The sequence below is a fragment of the Orcinus orca genome, chromosome 16 (genome assembly GCF_937001465.1).
Source record: "Orcinus orca chromosome 16, mOrcOrc1.1, whole genome shotgun sequence".
Classification (NCBI taxonomy): Eukaryota; Metazoa; Chordata; class Mammalia; order Artiodactyla; family Delphinidae; genus Orcinus; species Orcinus orca.
This window is the reverse complement of record NC_064574.1, coordinates 50,061,637-50,077,852: the sequence shown is the minus strand read 5'-3', so window position 1 is coordinate 50,077,852 and position 16,216 is coordinate 50,061,637. Positions and strand designations below refer to the sequence as shown.

Below are 16,216 nucleotides of genomic sequence, written 5' to 3'. Positions count from 1 at the left end.
AGTGTTTTCTAGGAAGCCATTTCTCCATCCTCTGGTCCCCTGCGGCATCGAATGGGACCCCTGAGGCACTGTCACCCTCACTATGGCCAGGGCGGGGGCGCGGCGGGGGGGTGGGGGGGACAAGGAACCTGGTGTGTTTTCCGGGCCGGTGACAATGAAAGCAGACCTCCCCTAAACCCGACAGCCCGCTCGGCCCCTCTGCCTGTGGGGACTCACCCCGCGTGGCCCAGGCTGGGGCTCCAGGCAGCAGCGCCAGCTGGTGGAGCCACAGCTCCTCCTCCAGAGTGTGCCCCCCAGGCCCATCCTGCCTGCTCCCCACAGCTGCCTGGGGCAAGCTCGCTGCTTCTCTTCTCTGTGTGTATTTTCTCTGGAGCCCGACCCATGGGCTTTTCTGCATTCTCTTTGAGATAAAAATCAAAAACAAATCTTTAAAGACCATCTCCAAAAACCACAGAATGCCTGGAATTAAATAAAAATAAAGCTTGTGGTTTTCCTTTCAGGAACTTCCTGCTTATCTGAAATGCACAGAGTCAGCAGCACCTCGGAGCCCGGATGGAGGTTCCCGGGGTCTCAGCCTTGGGATGGGGGTCATCCCAGCAGGTGACTGGCCACCCTGTCCCGGTGTGCATCACGGGAGGGGGACAGTGGCCAGACCTGCTGGCCTAATGCCAATGTACACGTGTGTGCAGTCCACGTGGGGGCTGACGAGTGTCCCCAAATATCCACATCCACCCTGATCTGTGCCCAGACTGTTCTGTGTTCTTATGAGACGGTCGGACATGTGTGGGCACAGAAGAATAGCTCGGGAAGACAAAGTTTATTAGACTCAGGGGTCCTAGAGATGAGGCCACACATGCAGGGCCATGGGGAAACACCCGAGTGGAAGCAGGAGTCAGGGGGAGGCCTAGGAGAGCCTTTATCAGTTCCGGGGGCGCTGGGGTTGTCCCCAGCTGTCTGGTCCCTCTTCCTGGGTGATTAAGGGCAAGGGGGAATGTTGGCACCGTGTGTGAGAGGTGGATAAAGAGGTGGTGTGGGGTCTGGAAGCAAAAGATTTCTTAAGATGTCAAGACATCACAAGGTACAGAAAATTGTAAAACATGATGAATACAACCTGAATATCAGGTTATGACATTATTTGGAAACGGGGTCCTTGCAGACGTAATAAAGTGAAGGATCTTTAAGATGAGATCATCCTGGATCAGGGCGGCCCTCAATCCAACGACTGGAGTCCTGACAGAGGAGAAACCACGCAAAGATGGAGGTAGAGGCTGGAGTGACGCGGCCACAGCCCAGGGACACCTGGTGCCCCAGAGGCTGGACCCTCCCCCTTCCAGCCCCCGAGAGCCTCCACAGGCAGCGCAGCCCTGAGACACCTGAATCTTTGATTCAGGCTCCAGACTGCAAGAGAACCAGTGTTGTCTCGGGCCCCCAGTTGGTGGTGATTTGTTGTTCCCTGAATCCGCGGTCCCAGAAACATTCCAAGGGATTTCGGCATCATCTTGAAACAGCCTTGAGAAACCAATAAAACTGTCCATTAAACTTTCCTTTCAGCTGCCATGAGAGCACCTTTGGGACGACATTAAAATTTGGGGGCAGGAGGACGGAAAGGATGCTTTTTGGTGGGTGCTGTTAGTCTGCCAAAACTGGCACCACAGAAGGATAATCGGGAGGTTTTCACCTGGAAAGCCTGTCGTTTATGACCAGGTCCTTCTGACCGCGTCCCGGACCACAGGTTCCTCCCAGGCGCCAGGTAACACATACTGGGATCCGCCCACGTCTGAATACAGCACAAAAATCTCCCTTGTTGCAAGTGGAGAGCTTTCCCACACGATTAATTTAAGATGCCGGGACACATGGGGGCGAGGCATCTGAAACCTGCTCAAGATCTCTGCTGAATTCCACGTGGAATTTATGCGTATCTACGGATTGCCAGGAATAGATCTATCATACTAACGACTGCAGTCCTTAACAGCACTCACACACATCTAGTGGCAAGTAACAGAACTGCAGGAACAAAGGCGAAAAGGAGAATCTGGCAGCTTTAGAAGCAGTCTTGTGCTCATCACAAAATTCCCACCTGCACTTGTCTCTCCCTACCCTGAAGATCACTCTCTTAGAATGTATATTCCACGCAGCCTTATCAGCCAGGAAGACTTTGTCATACTTTCTGATCCACGTTAGTACTGTGAAATAAAAATGAGTTTTATTTTTAGAAAATTTTCCAAATGCAAACCATAACATAAAATTTAATGTGATTTTTCTTTCAGGCCATATTGTCTCAAAATCCTGACAGAGCCTCCTAGAGGTGGGGGCCGGGTACCCATCTGAAAATCACTCTTCTGGGAAAACTGACTTAATGATCATGAAAAGATATGGACTGCTTCACACACTTGCGTGTCATCCTTGCACAGGGGCCGTGCTAATCTCTGTATCGTTCCAGTTTTAGTGCACGTGGTGCTGAAGCCAACACCATGTGGAATTTAAACCAACACTCGCATGAATAACGCCGATGTCCGCGCCCCCTGTAAACAACAACCGCCTTAGGGGGCTTCCCCAATGTGTTTCATCAGCTCCTCCAGACCAATCTAAGTCTTAGTTTTTGTGCAGAATAATCTTTCTTCCTTGTATTGATGCGGGAAGAAATAATAGTTGTTTTCACAATTCACCATCCATACACAGTAACAGAAGACAGTCGCCTATCAGAACACAGCTTTGCTAAAAGTGGCTGGTTGGGAGGCAAACTCCTAATTGTACTTGGATGGGACAGTGGGTTAACTTTGCCAAGAAGGAGAGTTTGGAAGAGAAAAGAAGATACAGACAAGGAATCAGATTAATTTCTTTTGTGCAGCAAAATATTCTATCAGCTTACGGCTATAAAGTTCTAACAACTAACAAGCTTTACTGAAGAGAAGAAAGAAACCACACACTGGCCAACATGGAGCCCAAGGCCCAAAGCTGTCTTCGACTTGAAGAGATTGGAGCAAAAGCAAAGTCACTCGTGAAACAAAAGCAGAGAGGCTCGAAGGGAGCTGCACACATCAGTATTTTCAACGAATAAACATCCGCAGGCACCTGTTTGCTGGGAACCAAGAAAGAAGAGCAAAGACTTTAGAAAAAAGCAGGGAGTGAGGCGCGGGCCATGGGGACTAAAAGTCATCTAATTTTATCTGGCTTCTTTCCAACGGCAAAATCTAATCCATCATTTTCTCTGGGTGAAAGCTCTTAATGAGAATTTAGAAAGTGCAACTGAAATTCAGAATTCTCTGGGGATTCTGCTGGGAAGATATCTAACAGCCACACAAAACTCACCGCAGCCAAACCTGTCAAGAGAACAGACCACGTGGGAAGCCGTGGGGCTGTACCGTGGCTCCCGGACCTCCGTGTCCCTCGCCACCACAGGAAACATCCTCCTCCTGCTGGGGAGGAGGGGTTGGCTCCTCTAAGACCCCAGCTTACAGCTCTCAGCTCGTGAAACCCTATGGGAAGGGCCGGATGGAGAGAGGCGGCCTCTCAGCACCACACACTTGCACCCTTGACACCATCCCCTGTCCTCACTCGGACAGATGGGGAAGGAGTCTCGCTGGTCTCCCTCGTGCAACCATCACACCTGTCTAGTTCCGGACTTTTCCATCACCCAAAATGAAACCCCACACCCATTAGCAGTCACTCCCCACCCCCTCCCCCAGCCCCTGGCACCCGCTGATCTGTTTTCTGTCTCTCGATTTACCCGTCCAGGATGTTTCACACACACGTGAACTCATGTCATGTATGTGGCCCTTTCTGTCTGGGCTCTTTCACTTAGAATAATGGTTTCAAGGTTCATCCACATTGTAGTGTGTCAGCACTTCATTCCTTTTTACAGCGGGATGATGCCCCCTTGTACGGATGACCACGTTCTGTTTATCCATCATTCGTCAATGGACACGGGCTCTTTCCACCTTACGGCTGCAGTGACTGTGCAGGAATGACCGTGGGCAGGCAGGTATGTGCTCAGGTGCCTCTTTTCAATTCTCGGGTGTGCACCCAGGAGTGGAGTTGCTGGGTCACCTGGTAACTCTGTGCTTAACCTTCTGAGGAACCTCCAGACTGTTTCCCACCAGCCATGCACGAGGGTTCCAATTTCTCCACATCTACGCCAGCACTTGTCATTTTGCATTTTTATTATAACCACCAGAGAGGGGGCAAATGGTATCTCATGGTGGTTCTGATTTGCATTTTGCCAAGTATCTTTTCAGGTGCTTGGTGGCCGTCTACCCATCTTCTCTGGGGAAGTGCATTTGAATAGTCTTTCTCCTGTTTCCACTCGCCTTTCTGTAGCCCTGTATGTAGGAGGCTTGGGCGTGCAGGGTCCCAGTGCTCACGTGAGGCTCGCAGGGTCGTCCAGCATGCCCTCCAGTACACAGGCTGTGACCTTTGGTCAGTGTTTGGAAACAGGGGGAGGGGTGATCTCAGCCTTTTAATGATCTCCTGGGTGTTCCCTTGTTAAGGATCTTTGATCAAAGGACATTATCATCCAGTATATTTTATATTTTATTTTCTCCTGGGAAGAAATGGACCCCAGTAATCCCAGAGCATAAGGAATGACCCAGAGGTCAGGTTGACACCTCAAGCCGAGTAATGTAAGACAGCAGCCAGGGCTTCCACACCATTGAAACCTGAGCCCACTGCCACCTCCAATCCCGGAGAGGGTTTGAAGAACCAAAATTCAACTGAAAAAGCCAGAAAACACGTAGCGATACCAGATGTCACCATTAAGCTTATAATAGTGACAAATAATTTTTCTACCACTTCCAAGTTGTGCCACCACGTCCATTCCCTGCACCACGAGCTCAGTATCTCCTTAGTTTTCCGCCTTTGATAAACAGGCAATTCGGATTTGTTTCCACAAAAGCAGGGCCCACGCAAAATTCTCAACAGATGTACTCCAAGCACACACGATGCTAGAGAGCCGTGTTAAAGCATTTTGCATCTTAACTCTCTTACGTTCTGGAGTGTCTCGCCCTGAAAAACCAGCATGATTTAAGGGAGCTCCCCAAAATTCAGAAAATATGTTCTTCTGTATCTACGTGAAAATACGGGTATGACCTCTCACACTTGCAACCTGAACATTAGGTTTCCAATGATAAACATTCTAAATCATCTCAGCAAACCTCCGCCCAGCACATCTGCACCTGGTTAGGGTGTGGCTTCCAGAAGGAGGGGCAGACATCCTGCACGCAGGTTGCTCCCAGCTCCTCCTGAGGGCAGAGGTCACCAGAGCTGGCTGAGGCCCAGTGGCTCCTGTTGGCTCAGGTGATGGAGCCGATGGACTCACTGTTCTCTCTGAGCGCCAAGGAGATGACAAGTTCAGGGTGCAGTGGGAGCACACAGCAAATTCCCCTTTTGTTTCCTATGTGGGACATTTTGAACCGAATTTAAACCAAACACAGGAAAAAGCTAAAATTTTTTTCAGTTTTCTGACACGTGTAGCCCCCAAGACGATGACGCATCGCCCGCCCTGTAGAAGGCACGCCCCTCCCTTCTCTACAACCCTTACCTGCCTTCGCTGGGACCTCTCTTCTCACTCACCTTCCTGCCTGACAATGTTTTGTTTCTGATGAAAAGCCATCTTTTGTCTGCCTAGGGGATCAATCTCCATCTTCCCACTCATTCTGGTGAGTTTTTGAGCGTGATGTCACACATAAGGGGAGGAGGGGCAGTCCCGGCTCCTGCCCTCACATCCCCATGCCCCCTCCACCCGCATCGCCTCACCCCACCTCCATGTCTGGCCAAGTTACGGAGCCTCTGTGGTGAAGGAAGCTGTAGGGTAGGAAATACCTTTTCCTTTACCCTCTCACGTTCAGTAACTGACGTGTGTGGACTAAACTGACAACAGATTTAACAGAAGAAAAAAGTTCATTCATATGCACATGGGAGCCAAGAAAAGTAGCTGGCTCAGTAAATGGTTTCAGTTAGATGCTTATATACCTAATTTAATAGGGGAAAGGGAGCCGGGAGAAAAGCCTTCCTACAGGAAAAACAAGTCTCTTTAGGAAAGACAAACGGGTTTTAAGAGAACAATTGAAACATAGAAAGGTATGTGATAATGTCTCCGAGAAGGAACTTGGGATAGGATTTATTCACAGTATCGCCCCTGGAAGCAGACAGGCCCGACAGAAATTTACAGCAGCCTTATTTCCCAGAAGTTGCTCTTATTCAGATGAGGGACGCTCCAGAAAGGCCTCTTTCTGCATCTATTGATTCTCGAATGCCTTCAGCTCAAAATAAACCTCACGCCAAGGTGCTATATTTTGGCTCGGCATATCCTGATCCCCTTCACGGCCCTTAACCACACGTTTGCCCTGTCACCCAGCACTGGCCAAGTCCCCGGGGTCTGCAGGACTCGCTGCTGCACAGGCTCCATCTGCTCTTTCCTCCAAGACCAGGCCCAGCAGATCTTTTAAGGGCCACTCAATCTCCCACATGATTAGAACACCCAGTGAAGAAGGAACCAACAAGGGAGTGTGGCCCCCACGGCAGCCTGGGAGCCCATTGTGGAGCAGAGGAGAGGAACCGTGTCAGGTCCTCACTCCAGGAAGCCGGTGACAGAGGTGAGGAAGCGGGTGGCCAGACATGCCAGAGCCTCCCCCAACCCAGGCCGAGCCGGTGGCCCACGGTCCATGATACCCTAAGTACTGGTCACAAGAACACCCTCTGACAGAGACCCTTCAGCTGGCTGCTTCCTGGAACCCTGGCTATACCGATGCTGCTGAGCGGCTTGGATAAGCATCCTGCTCACATGTGCTGCCTCCCCATCACCTCCAGCATCCCGTCGCTCCAGGGTTTACTCTTCCAGTGAAACCATGGTTGTGTTTAGAGCCTCTGATAAAGTTTTGCGACAATAACAAAAGACAAGATTTCTGTCCTGATACATCAGATATTCTTCCACTTGGAATAAGATGAATAAATTCCCCTCCCCTTCCAAAATAAATAAAGACACAAGCATTCTTAAATTCCTATACAAGACATGTGCTTGGAAATGCCTGAGACCTAAATATTTTGTCAATTCAGTACGTACTGGGGCACCAAAAAAGACCAAGCAGCGAGTCCTTTTATGATCCTCTAAATTATGTTTTGACTTTTGAGTTTATACACATCTTGTTTGTTTTTACACGGGACCCATTATATTCCTTCATATGTGTTTCTTTTCTAATATGAGAAAAACTAAGGAGATGAAATGGAATGTTATTACATTACAGTCCCACATGTTTCCACAGTCAAAGTCAGGTGGTTGGAAAGAATGGAGCTAGGACTGGGTCTATGGGATGGCGGTCTGGCATCCTCTAAATGAGTCCCGGCAGTTAGGAGTAGCTCCAGGACCTGGTTCAGTCAAGGCTGAAAAGTCCATCATCAACATCACCAACATCATCATCACCATCATCAAAATCATTGTCACCATAATCATCACCAATATCATCATCACCACTATCAGCACCACCATCATCACCATCACCATCATGATCATCATCACCATCACCACCATCATCATCATCACCACCATCATCATCATCACCACCATCATCACCAGCACCACCATCATCACCACCACCACCATCATCATCATCGTCATCACCACCATCATCAAAATCACCTTGGGGGCTTCCCTGGTGGCGCAGTGGTTGAGAGTCCGCCTGCCGATGCAGGGGACACGTGTTCGTGCCCCAGTCTGGGAAGATCCCACATGCCGCAGAGCGGCTGGGCCCGTGAGCCATGGCCGCTGAGCCTGCACGTCCGGAGCCTGTGCTCCGCAACGGGAGAGGCCACAACAGTGAGAGGCCCGCGTACCGCAAAAAAAAAAAAAAAAAAAAATCACCTTGGGGTGACACTTACACAGCACTGACCATTAGCCCCTTCCATGATTTAATGTATCTAATCCTCACACCCTGTGGGGTTAACCCCAGTCCACAAGTGAGGAAACGAGGGCACAGAGAAGTTGAAGCCACACAGCCAGGAGGAGACAACACCAGAATGTGAACCCCAGCAGTCTGGCTCCAAAATAAGGCCCATCCCTGAAACACCAGACCATTTGTGAGCCCAGCTCCCAGGGCACAGAAGGCTCCTGGGAGCATGATCAGCAGGGGCCATCCTGCTTTCCTTTCTCTTACCTCCCTCTGTTTCTTACACAGCGAGCTCTGAGCTCTCCAGCAGTGAAATGGGGTAGCCTGTGTCATGCACAACCAAAGCACCTCTGACCCTCACTAGGGAGGGAGAAATGAGGCGTGTGGATATTGAAATGGGAAGGTCTGGCTGTTCACCCATGGCTGAAGCAATCCAGATGAGCCCAACTCAACACCTGGTTTGCTTTTCTGAAGACAAACAACAAAAAGTTCAATTTCTGGGGGGCAGGGCTGGTTCTGTTTCTGCTTTAAATGCTAAGCAGATTCCTCGGCTGGGCAGCCACGGGGCGAAGAGATGCACACAGGTGGAGGGTCTGGGAGAAGCCATGAGCCAACAGAAAAGAAGGGTCCGGAGACCGTCTCTCAAAGGCAGCAAGAACCTCTGCGACCACATCCTGCTGCCCGGGGGGTGGGGGGGCTGCCTCGGCGGGTCCTGCAGATGGGAAGACTGCCCATCAGCTGTGCCTGAGAGACAACAAGAAACAGAGGCTCATTAAGAACATTTATGAAAAGCCAGGAGCCTCGATCCTCACTCAGCATCCTCACTCATTAAGGACATGTCAGTGGAGAGTGGAGCCAAACATTCTTTTTCTAGGAAGGAAACAGGCTTTTCCACAAACCAGTTGTCACCAGGACAATGAGGGGTAAGGCCCAGACTGCCATACGGTTCCAGGCTGCTCCCACCCCAAGTGCTGGGAAGGTGACAGGGACAGCCTGGAGCGGGGCCCCCACCTCCCAATCCAGCCCAGAGTATCCACCAGCCCCTACAGTCACCACCTCGTCAGTGCACACACCCATGCTCCCCAACACCCCTCCTGCCTGCTCCCTGTGGAGCCTGGCCCTCAGCAGGAGCTGGTCACCCATGACTAGCACCATCGGGGGCCTCAGAGCCTCATGGGGATCCTGAGGGGCAAAGCAGGTGAAAGCAGTGGCTCAAGGCCCTGAGGCCAGAGTGAGGCCTCCCAGAAAAGCCAAAGGGGGAGTCTGAGGAGACGACAGCCTGAACTCACAATCCCATTAGCTCACCTGAGAGCAAGCCCAGCGGGGAGACAGCAGGCTGGTTGCCCACTGGATCCAGGGAACATGGGCTGAGCTGGGAGGACATGTGCTCCCCGGACAGAGCTCAGCCACCAGGACCAAGGAGTCCCTCACCAAAGCAGAGCCTCGGCTCCCCCTGAGATGAGGCCTCAGACCGGAGGGGCTGCAGGGCTCCTCACCAGGTGCTCCCACCAGATGCTCCACCAGATGCTCAAGGGTATTGGGCCTCCATCTCCCTCAGCCCTGCTTTGCTGTTGCTGCTTCTATGACACCACATGCTCTCCTGGCCCCGGGCTGCCATCCCCTCAGGCTCTCGCCCCTTCCCTCTCTCTTTCTCCCTTTGAGGAGGACAGGAAGGACCCTGTTCAGTACCTCTAGCCCCTCTCAATCTTAGGGGAGGGAAGCAGGACATACAGAAAGGTCGTGGTCCGAGCAGCAGTCACCATCTCTCTGCCTAACCATGAGAAAAACATCTGACAAACCCCAGTTGAGGGGCACCCTACGAAATCCCTGACCAGCACACCTCAGAATGGTCAAGGCCATCAAAACTAAGCCAGAGACCCTATCCCAGAGGAGCCCAGGAGATGTGAGGACCACACATCACGGGGGCCTGGCACAGGAAGAGGATGCTACTTAACACTGTGTTGGCGTTGGTTCATAACCGTGATGAGCGCGCCTCACAAGCGCAGAGGTTAGTGACGGGGGGTGCGCAGGGCAGGGGACACACAGGGACTCTGTCTTTCCTGCTCAGTTTTTCTGTAAGCCTAAATCTGCTCTAAGAAAGTTTTAATTAAGTCTATACTTAATTTTTTTAAGTAGCAAGATGTCCCCACAATCACAGCAGCCCAGTCGCTCCATAGACCCCAGAAGGTGAAAGGACCAAGACCCTCACAGTCACCCGGTGTCCTCTGGGAATCTCAGCTATCTGGGCCTCAGCAAGGCCAACAGGCAGAGTAACCTTGATTACAAAGCAGATTGCCACAGGCTCATTTCTCCCCATAAAATTATACTAAATATTTTATGACTGACCCCCCTTATCTTCAACAAAAGGAATCAAAAAGCAGCAAATCTGGGCTTCCCTGGTGGCGCAGTGGTTGAGAGTCCTCCTGCCGAGGCAGGGGACACGGGTTCGTGCCCCGGTCCGGGAAGATCCCACATGCTGCGGAGCGGGCTGGGCCCGTGAGCCATGGCCGCTGAGCCTGCGCGTCCGGAGCCTGTGCTCCGCAACGGGAGAGGCCACAGCAGTGAGAGGCCTGCGTACCGCAAAAAAAAAAAAAAAAAAAAAAAAAGCAGCAAATCAATGGGGACAGAACACCAGAAAGGGCATGAGTCAACCATACGTGGTTCACGAGGTGGGTCCAGGGTCATAGGGCTGCGAAGAACTATATGTTCTCACCCCTGACCTCTTGAAAGGGTACAGTGGGATATTCCAGAGGCTATGTACCTGACAGGCAAAGTCGGAACCGACTCAGCAGAAGCAGAGCCAAGAATGCAGCTCCTTTAAGAGATCTGCACAAACATAAAACGATGGGAAAATAATGCTGTTTTTCTTTAAAACGTGATGTTTACATGTAGTGGATTTATTAAGGAGAGTTAAGGGGTCCTGAGACCGAATTTGAAAGCTAGGTCCAGCGTTTGCAACGTAGGGAGGTGATTGCATGGGCCTGTGGCTCCACCTAGTGCCAGGCAGGGGACACGGGTGGCCCAGCCAGCCGAGGATGGAGCCACCTGACACCACCATACAAAGTCGTGGAGATTCAAGAGGTATCTTTTTGGGATTCGGGTGAATGTAACATGAAACTCTGTCCTGGCAGGGCTGCTGGGACCCTCCTCCGAGATGCAGCTCCACAGACCTCGGCACAAGACCGGCTCAGAGCCTCCAGACACCGCGGGGAGCACTCTCACCCTGCCATTGACGCATTTGCCCGTTAGAGATGGGCCCCCCAGAAGGTGGGACTTGGCTACCTGCACAACCCAGGCCCTGCCCAGGACCAGGCCAGGGGGCTTAAGGAGGGAGGGGCTGTGGAGGAACAAGGAGAGGCGGCCTCCAAGTTAGAACTCAGGGACTCACCAAGATAGGGTGGCAGTGGGGCCCCCTGTGGGTGTTGAGCAGCACCCCTAGCCTCCACCCCCCAGACGCCACAACTACTCCCAGTGGGAGCCGCCATCTACACCCTAGCAGACGGTGGTGGGGCAAGATTGGATGTGGATCCCAGGAGACCAGCTTCACAGGTGTGCAAAAGGTCACGGCTCCTTTGCTGTGCCTTGATTCACCAAATTTTGTCTCCAACACGTCCCTCTCCCTCCCTGCAAGCCTGCTCTACTTGCTGTCCAAGCCACAGGCCACCGGGACAGCGCCCCAAGTCCTTAACTGACTCATGCTGGAATACAAGCTTTGTCCACCGTCACCTATCTTCCCAGCCTGTAAGTTTTACACAAAACTGCCTGGTGTCCACTCCATGACACACCTCAAAAAGCACCTGGAACAATAATTAAGTGGCTAGCTCAGGTTTCCAGAACAGCCCTTTAGGAGGGAGGGAGGGTGTCCCTCGAAAGGGGCAACGTGGGGAGGGGAGACTTGAGAGGGAGGACCTGAGGAAGGGTCCTGAGAGGGGGGGACCTGCGAGGGGGGACATGGGTGGGAGGACCTGAGAGGGAGGACCTGAGAGGAGGGACCTGAGGCAGGGGACCTGAGAGGGGGGACATGGGTCAGGCAGAGGCACCCTGCCGGCTCTGTCGCCTGACTCTAACATCGCCCCTTTTTTCACGGAGTCCCGCGGCCGTTCACGCTCACCAATGCTGCCGTGAGGGTGTCCGGCCCCCTCAAAGGTCACCTACCATAACTTGACAGGAGCCTGGGAAGCCAGATCAAGGGAACACCTGAGAGTCACAGACGTGACAACACCGCCTCCCTCCACGCCACACTTCCGCCCTGAGGACGCCATCGCCCGGCTCCAAGATGGCTGCGCCACGCACGACGTCGTACCACAGAGGCCCCGCCCATCAGCCGGAGGGCGGGCCCTCTGAGCGCTCCGCCCCCTCCGCGCTTCGACCCGGAAGGGATCTCCCAAGCCGGCAGCGAGCTTCCAGTGCTACAGGCAGTTGAAAAAAGGGCAGCGGCGGGGATCGTGGACCTGCCCAGAGTTTGGCGGCCCGGAACCTCCTGCAGGGCCTTCCCTCGCGGAGCCGTACAGTACTTTCTTCATGATAAACACCCCACGTTAACACCAGTAAGACCGCCGGAAACCTTTGTTTGGCTCAAGCTTTCTAGATAAATGGGCCGTCAGCCTCCGTGCTAGGAGTCCTCGTCCAGTAAGGACTTTTGATAACGACATCTGTCGCGCGGGGTTTCCTGCCGAAATCCTGGCCTTGAGTGGAAGCCCACTGACCCTGTTCTACGGTCCCGGCGGCCGAGCGGCCAGGGCCCCGCGGTGCGTGGGCTCCTCCCGAAGCCGAGTCCCAAGAGCAGATTTGTCCTGGGTGAACCCGAGCAGCGAGCCTGGCACATCCTGGGGCCGTGAGCGTGGGGAGGGCCCGGCGGGTGTGCCCTCGGTGCCGCTCCCGCCCGTCTCCACCCCGCGAGCTCCGCTGCCCAGGGCGCGCTCCTTGCGTGGACTCCGGTTGGCTTCGTCCTCTCCCGTGTCACATGACAGACGCTCCGCCCCCCTCCCCGGGAGATTTAATTCCGGGGGTGGGAGGGGTGTCTAGATTCCTGTAACTCTAGTGTCTGCCTCTGAGGCTTCAAGTTCTGCACCCCATCTGGCCAGAGCAGCCTGCACAGACTGCATCTCCAGGTGGCAGACACGGCCCAGGGGAGGGAGCCCCACGCTGGACCTGGGAGGGGTGAACGTCCACAGTCCCCATGGAGACCTCACCCCCTGGCACAGGACGGGGGTCCTTTCTGGGAAGAGAGCTTTGTGATAGTTGAGGGTGCCCATTCACTCACTTGCACTGTGCAGTCACCAGAGCTTCTGCAGCTTCTGATGAAATGAGCAGATGGCCAGGGATTCCAGGTGTTTGAGGGAAGTCACTAAATGAATGACACAACACCCACAGAAGAGGGTGGGACCTGGGCAAGCCCCAGAGCCTCAGTTTCCTGCTCAGCACAGGGGCCAGTTCATCAGACTACCCTAGACGGCGAGTAATGCTGGACACTGTCCTTGCCTTGGGAGGCGGCCCCTGCCTGACAGAGGTGTCTCCTCCCTTTGCTTTTGTGGAAAACCTCTGGGGACTGAAATTGTTTCTAGGAGGCCTCTTTCATCCACCCCCACGTGGTGGTCGTATTGCTTGGGACTAGAAGCACACGTGCTGAAGGTGCAAGTCCCACTGTGCTTGGCCACTGGCCCAAGGGCAGCGGGGGGGCGGGGGAGGGTGGCTGATAGGCTGGTCTGCACCTGTTTCCTCTGTGAGGCAGCAGAGGTGAACTGCTCCTGGAAGTGGCCCACTGCGCTGGGCCAGCCTTGCTCCACCTCATCAGGGGGTGCATGTGTGGGGTCAGCTGTGAGACAGAGTGCGGGGGGCCCTCCACACGCCCCCAGCCCCACTCGCGTAGCTGCACGCTGCCGCTGCCCCATGCTCAGGCAGAACTCTCTGCAGTGCTGCACAGACCTGGGGGGTGCAAGTCAAGAGGGAAGGCTGAGAGCCACGCCCAGGCCTTTGTAAGGACGCACTGGTGGCCCGATGTATGCGTCTGCCCCACTCACCCACCTTCGTGGTGCATGGCCCTTTGGGGGTGCAGACCGGTAGACTCACCAGCAATGCACAGGACCACTGAGTGGCATCGGCCTCATCAGGAGGGGACCCCCATGGCCTGTGGGCACTGGAGTGTTCGGTGCCTCGGAGTCCCGAGATACAGACCATGCGCGTCTTCCTGTTCCACATGCTGGCAGGAGCCAGCATCACAGGAGGACTGGAGCGGGCGAGGAAGGAGATGGAGTCACCTGTGGACCGCAGAGCCGTTAGAATAAACCACTTAACCAGAGTCACTTTCCTGAGACTTTATGACTCAGAGCTTGTGCCAACTAGAGCCCATGGTTCCCTGGAATCATTTGTTGTATATTTTGCACACATGAGTCTAACAGCTTAAATTATTTTTGAAAATCGTTTTCAAAGATTATCCAAGAACTACCTAGTTTTTTGTGAGCTCTGTTTAACTGGGTGAAATAAAGCTTCTTTGGTATCTTCCAGTCCCTGTGTTCGCCTCTGCTGGTTTTGTTTCCAGGGACAGGAAACAAGTAGGCACATCCCCCGGGGCCACTGTTACTGTGCCTCAGGAGCGTGTCAGCCTGTTGTAACACCAAGGGTCCCACGCCCACCCTGGGACGGAGTGCTGTCAGGCTGGGCCCCCGCCAGGCCTGGGTCCTGCAGCATGGAACACTTGTCTTTTAGTTTCCTCACTGGAGGCCAGTTGTATGTAGGGTCTGACCTCCCCAAGGTCTGAAGCGAAGCTGCAGACACGGGGGAGGTGGTCTCACTCAGGCCTCATCATGCCTGCATGTGGGGCTGGATCTGCCCAGGCAGGGCACTCCATTGCTGGGGCACCATGTGGAAGAGAGCCCTGGTCTCAGGAGGACCCTGAGCAGGGAGCTGACAACAGCCTGGGTGGCACTGGGTCGCCAGCATGCCCAGAAGGGACCAGGTGAGAGGCCGGCCTCAGCTCTGGCCCCGCCCAGCAAGGCCATGGGTTGGAGTGGCATTGGGACAGCACCAGGCTGCAGGTCCCATCTGGTGGGGGCGTTTCCTGCCCCTGCTCCCTGAGCCCTCCTTGGGGACCCTGCCCAGAATGGGTCAGAGCACCCCATACACACCACTGTCTGATTCTTCCTGAGCACTAAACCTAGCACAACCTAGACCCTGCCTCAGGGTCTCACTGCACCTCCCCCCATGCCCACCCTGTCCCCAGGAGCCCAGCCCACACCCCCGCCCCAGTCAGGAGCCCTGCAGGTGTGGGGCCTGGAGCAGCCGTTTCTAGGCCAGTCAGGAGCCCTGTTGGTTCTCACCAGCAGCCCAGTTAGTGGAGATAATTTCAGAAAGGCTGCTGGTCTCCCGGGATCTGCTCTGGGCAACTGCAAGGTGGCGTCAGCTGGAGCACAAGCCATCACTGCTTCTGGAGCGTCCTCCTCCCACCGCAAATCACTGGGCCTTTGCTCATTCCAGACCCACCCGGTACCCCTTGGGTTCACAAGTCCAGCCTCCCAGGAAAGTGAGAAATAGGAGTTGCTGGGTCCCCCAACTCTCACCAAGGACGGGAGCTTCACAGGCTCACATGAGCAGGCATGCGTCAGCTCGACCACCGCGTGGAGTTTTGGCCTCTGCCACATGAGGCCACCAGGGTCAGCACAGGGACCACTTCTGAACCCTGAGGGTCCACAGGGCAGCGGGTGTGACCAGCACTCATAGACAGGAAACAGTACCTCAGAGCAGGAGTGCAGACCCTGTGCCCCACACAGCTCCCTCCTGCAGGCCAAGCTCCCGCCATCCTGATGACTTGACGATGCCCAGGTATGTTCAAGTGTCATCACTAAGGCCTGTGTGCAGCTCTAAGGCTGATTTCAGCTGTGGTTACAGTGGAGCTCTCTGATCCACGGAGGAGAGATCAAACAGCGCCTGCAATGCAGGCCCCGGAGCAGACCACAGGGGCCATGCCCTGCCGGGTCACACCAGGGCATCTTCCAGAGGACTCTCAGGACACTGTTGTGCCAGAACCTGGTCCTGGGTTCCCTGTTCTGCCCACACCCTCAAGGGAAAGGCATGGGTGGTGGCAGGCCCTGGCTGGCCTGGGTCTCAGTCTAAATCTTGAGCCAGTTCTGGGGGCTGACTCGACACCCTGCCCCGAGCCCCCACCCCTTGTGAGCTGGGCCCACAGCCACAGGAGAGCCCCAGGTAGCCCAAGCAACACAGTGCACGCCCAGTCACAGGGCACCCAAGGGGCCAGGCAGGGGGGTGGAGTGAGGCCAGCATTGCCAGCCATCTGCCCTGAGGAGGATGCTGGCACCCTTGGCTCTAAGCTCTCCAACCCTCAT

General features: G+C 54.2%; 1 non-coding gene across 1 annotated transcript; it reads right to left on the bottom strand.

Moving 5' to 3' along the window:
- Nucleotides 1-2,366: 2,366 nt before the first annotated feature.
- On the bottom strand, nt 2,367-2,470 carry LOC117201546 (U6 spliceosomal RNA). Its single transcript, XR_004483610.1, has one exon. It is a non-coding gene; the product is annotated as a U6 spliceosomal RNA (small nuclear RNA).
- Between the last annotated feature and the right edge of the window lie 13,746 nt (nt 2,471-16,216).